Source organism: Argiope bruennichi, chromosome 1, assembly GCF_947563725.1.
Source record: "Argiope bruennichi chromosome 1, qqArgBrue1.1, whole genome shotgun sequence".
NCBI lineage: Eukaryota > Metazoa > Arthropoda > Arachnida > Araneae > Araneidae > Argiope > Argiope bruennichi.
Window position 1 is genome coordinate 106,616,546 of NC_079151.1, and position 6,000 is coordinate 106,622,545.

Below are 6,000 nucleotides of genomic sequence, written 5' to 3' on the forward strand. Positions count from 1 at the left end.
AGCACAAGTGTCCCATCACTTTTGTGAGACACTGTATCTGCGACGTTGTTCGATATTCTGAATATCGGACAATATCATAACAATGTTGTGGGACATTTTGTGATAATTGTGTTATCCATCCCTGGTTGTTCCATCGCATGCAAAGTATTAGTTTCTGTATTTGAACACAAGGTAATAAGCTCCGAAAAAGATTCAATTTCGGAAAAAGGGTATTAAATCTACACAGAATAGGCGAAAAAATATTAATTTCAATCCAAAATTCAAACTAGATTAAGATGGCCTTTTTTTTCTTTTTTTCGTTAGCCTATTCTGATCGGATTTTAAGTCCTATATCATCGAATTTCTATCTTTAATGCAGTCATTTACTTAAATAATGTTTGCAAATTGCTAAAATTAAAATCACTTAGAATTCACGGTCACAATACACTGTGCGCGAGATAAAACATAACGAGGGGGAGTAGGTACAACGAGAGGGTGGAGAGTGAGTTCTACTCAGAAATTACCGAAAGTAGATTCAACCATTCACAGACGTTTTCTGACAAATTGTTTCCTGCCATAATTGGCCCCGAGTTCAGCGAAAATCACATCTAACATTCCACAATATTCATAATTTAATATAGGTCGTTTTCTGTGTACTAAAAGGGACAATTACAGAAGTAGTAGAAGAATGGTTTAGCCAAGATTCTCCCTTGGTGGTCAAATAGACCGACATGGGTTCCGTGAAGGAACTTTGAATGGTATGAAATATTTAGACGAGATCCTTGATCCATATGTCCGCCTATATGCCGCTGTTATTGGTAATGAGTTTCTTCTGATGTTCGACAATACGCGACCACACCGAGCTCGGCTTATTGAGGACTGTCTTGAGGGTCATGGTGTGGAGCGAATGGAATGGCCAGCTTGATCACCAGACCTGAATCCGATAAAGCATTTCTGGGACTACTTTGGAAGACAGGCTGCTGTTTTAAGTCCTCCTCCAAGGTCTTTAGATGAGCAGGAATAAGGATTTCTCCGTGTTTGGTCTCTACTTTTCATTTCTGTGTCTGACAACTTAACTTTTATAACAGCCTACCATTGTGAATGGACGCTGCAGGGCGTTGAAAATAATGCCTTAAGAGCAGTTAATATCGGGAGGGGGAGGAGTTGAAGGCAAATGAATGCAAAATGAAAGAAATCGTACATTGTACTTCAGAAGATATTTAGCGAGGAAATCCAAGAAGAAGGAGTAGGAATGAGGAGTTAAAGGCAGTGGATAAATTTACATGGAATGCCAGGCTTAAATGGATGTCTAAGGCCTGTGTTGCTATCCCGAAGATCAGGTCTTTTGTGTATACGGGATATATCTTCATGATGGGCCAGTTTAATTCTCTATGGTTATTCAGTCCGTCAGCAAAACACTTCGAAGATCGATGATGGAAAGTTATCTTATAAATAAGAAGTTTCTCGGGTCTTCTCGAGGTATAATAGTGAAAGTATCTGTAGTCAAAGAATATTTTTGCGAAAGTGCCTGCATGAGAGTTCGTAATAGGGCTTATTTTGATCATAATGCTTGTAATTAAATACATGATAAAAAATAAGCATAATGCGCAAACTTATAAATTAAATTACAGCAAATTTATTAATTAATTACTATAAATTTAAATTACAGTAAATTATTATTATTATATTGCACGATTGTATATTTCCCAATTGATTTTGAAAATTCATATCAACTTCACAGTTTTCGCATTTTACAAACTACACTTATAATTTAGACAAGAATATATAATCTGTTGTGGTTTCAATTTATCCGGGAGTTTTAATATTAGGGTAGATTTTTTTTTTGTATACTTTATATTCCTTCGATTATTTGATTTTAACGTTTAATATTCCAGATTGAGAGATTAAAAAACTGCTAAGCTTAAGTCTATTCTATAAAACTGCTAAACTTAAGTCTATTCTCAGTGATATCAATCCTACCTGTAAAGATATTGTATGAAACAAAGTGTTATGTTTTGTGGAACTTCGAGCAAATCTCAAAATCTTTAGAAGTCATTTAGAAGTTAGGCGGAGAAGTCAGAATATCACCCATTTCCTATTTTAACAGATAACAAGTAAATCAAAATTTTTATAATACGTACATAGTTCAGTAAAGTTACATCAATACTGATTAAAAACTTTTGTTCTTATTTTTTACAGAAACTTACAAAAATCTTTACAGAATATTTTTCTGATCTAAAAGCGTTTGTTCTTATTTTTTTACAAAAGCTTACAAAAATCTTTTTAGAATATTTTTCTGATCTTTTACTGAAGAGAAAATCTATTCTCCAGACAAGGAAAAATGTCTGTCTTAAAAAGATAGTGGCAATATTTTAATGTCTTTGTTTAATTTTAGCGGTTAAAAATCGTTTGCTGGGTAAAGAAATAAATGCCATTTTAGAAATGAAATAGCATTTAAAGTCTGGCGTCTTTTATGGAAGATTTTTTTACATCTTTCATGCAATTATTTCCTATTTTTAAGTTATTTTCACCCAAATTAATGCATGAATAGCAACTCTTTAAGCGGTTTTACATGATTTAAAATAGTCCAAAACTAATAAGGCAAAAATATGTTAAGTCTTGAAATGTTTTATCAGCTGCATGCTGCACAGCTGTACGTTTTAATTCTTAAAGAAATGTTTCCTCTATTATTAAAATTACGATAATTCTCCTAGTAGGAAAATAATAATAAGCTATTTATTGGAATATTTCACAGCAAAACAGAAAGTATAGAACATGTCTGTCTGTTATTTTATATAAGTAAAATGATTTTAGGACAAATTTGAAAATAAAATGAATTCTTTTTTTTTTTTTTTTTCATCATTGCAAATTCGAATTGAATTGTTCAAACATCTTCTTTTTAAAATTAAAATTTAATATTATTCATTATAAATTTAAAAAATTTCTAATTATATGAATTGTTTTTAAAATTAAGAAGTTTTCACAATTTAACATTCCATATCCAATATAGTCTTAAGGATTGAATTATGGAAGTTTTTATGATTACTTTTATAGTACTTACGTCAGAATTTTCGAATAAGTATGAAAGTTTATAATTAATGAATATGATTTAAAATTATTACATTACTCAAAAATTTTAAAAACAATGTTTCATCTATTTCTGCAATATTATTCCCATTTCATACATTCATTATAATTAGAATCTTATGAATTTATTTATATTTTTTCAAAGACTATTTTGTATAAGAAGACTTCTTATACAAAATAGAATTAATGAAGTCAAAATAGTAATTTTTAGAATCCAAGAAAACTGTTTCTAGATTGGGAATCTTAGATTATGGTGTTTACTTTGAAATCAGTATTTGGATCGTATATAATTTTTCGTTAATATTAACAAATTTTCAAAAATATCTGTATGTTTAATTTGCAACAATATTTTTCATTATTGCAACGAAATTCATATCGTTTTATTATTAGAACAAATATTTACAAATTTCACTTCCACTGCTTTAAGCTAAGAAATGAAGATTCTGCCTGTTTTCTTTTTCATGTTCTATTAGATCGTGATTATTATATATATATGTTTTTTTATTTCAACAATTTTTTGACGTTTGTTTATAAAAACCTAAAAATTTGCGCATTAATACGTTACATAATCGTTTACTATTTTTTAATTCTTTTCATTAGAATGTCTTAATCGATCTAACATGTTTTGAATGTATTCAATACTTCATGATTTGTAGGAACTAGTTTAATATTACCTTATATGAGTAATAAAATAGAGACGTGGATTTTGATAACTTGCAAGTACTAGTTATTTTTTTTTATTTATTGAACCCTTTCCCGCTTTTGTGCATGCACCGGGTGGCGTTAATATTACAAAAAAAAGAAAAAAAAAAAAGAGTAAGATGAGTTAGAGACGGAGTTTTTACTGTTTATTTTAAAGCAAATCCCGATCATCAGCCGAATTAGGTGCATAGTAACAGCCTATAATCCGCAAAATTGAATAAACTATAATAATAAATGCACATTTCGAATTAAAATAGTTCCGTTCAAAAAGACAAGTGTAAAAAAAAAAAAAAAAAAAAAAAACGAACTGAAAGAAAATGCATTGAATAGAACAAGACAGACAAGGGCCTTCAGTACTCTGCTCATTTTACTCATTTTGTTAACTCCCTATTTGCAGGGTAAAATCATCCAAAAATGATAGTTTCAGACTCCCAAAATGAACAGTAATTGTTAGATAATGCACACAATTACTCATGTGATTTGATGCCATTAGCAACGTTCATTTACACAATAAATAATAAAAAAAAAGTGCAAGATTTCTTTAATAACATGCCTTTAATATCTGTCACAAATCTAGTTTCAAAAATATTTGATTTTGGCAGCAATGAAAATCTAGCTATGCATAAGAAATTCAGTTGCACTGGAACTCATATGCTATTACAAACAAACGAATTCGTTGCCAAAGACGATTAATTATTAATTACTTGTTGGAAAAAAATAGATTTCGTTATTTTTTAAGACTCGTTTGGTACATTTAGTAGTTGTTTTTTAAAATCCTTAGATTAAAAATTCGCTTAGTAAAATTGATATTCTTATTTTAATTGAAAATATATTTGCAGAAGGTAAGAAGATTTTATGTATTATAATATTTTGAATAAAAACATTAATATAGAAAACATATTCTTTATAAATCTGCTATAAGTAAGTATATGTGTGCATATGCTGACGCTCTGTAGAAACAAATCGTTAGATCCAGAACTACCAACTTTGTCACAGATATATTTTAGAAGGGAGAAAAGGCGTCCAGAAGTAATTTTTTAAAGATTTTAATTAAAGTTTTAATCAATTAGAAACTAAGCCAAATTCTGATGGGGCTTTTTTTTTTCACTATAACATTTGAAAATAATACAGCACGAAATGATTTTTACCTCATTTTATAATTCATAAAATTATATTTTCAATAATATCAATTTGTTGTTGATCAATTAAAAATAGACATTTGTATTCATTTTTTAGGAATCTTTAAAATATTTAAAGTAAATTTTATAATAATATATTCCATTGTTCAAAACTCCCTGGAAAATCGTTTTCATTGTTGTTATAAATATTTCATCCTGGATTTTTCTTCCTCTGTTGTTAACTGAGATACGAAGATGATGGCTTATTTTCTCCATGCAAGGTAGGTTTCTGTTTTTCTGTTTCAGTTTACAAATAAAATTTAATTGCAGAAGCACTTGAAATTCTCTTCTAAATTCAAATTCACATTTTAGGCGTGATGACAGTGATTAAAGATATAACTTATCTAGCACAATGAATAAAACGATTATTATAAAGTTAAGATTTCTGAAATAATACGTCCAATGTCTATCAAAATTCGATATTTAAAATTACTTCAATTATTAAGAATAAGTTACAGAAAATGTGTAATTGAAATTTTTAGCAAACATTAATCTCAGCGAAGACCGAGTCACTAAAGGCGATCAGTTTTTAATTGATGAGTTTATTTGGGAGTTAACTAGTTTTACTTTCTTACATATGACATTTACATTACCTAGTCGTTTAATCATTAATGTGTTATAAGCAATTTTTATATTAATTTACTTATACTTAAAAATCTTACATGAAAAATCTTGCATACAAAAATCTTTTTATCTTACATGAAGATATTGAAATAATTCCACCATAAGTTTATTATTCTTAATGTTATAAAAATTATAAGAATAAGATAAAATTATTCAAATAAAAAATATATAATTTTAAGCACTTTTGTGTTTAAATGAACATTTTTTCTTTTTTTAAATTTCGTGATTGAAAGAAATTTCAAATATTTATAAGTTATCAAAATTGTGAATAATAAAATTACAATACTTATTTCATAAAATATAAACATTTAAATTTATTCTAAATATCCTGAGAAAGTTTGTCAGAAATATGTGAAAATGATATAATTTTCTAACTTGAAGCAGATTAGTGCTATTCAGTCGATACTTTTAAACAATTTATGTTGGAAAA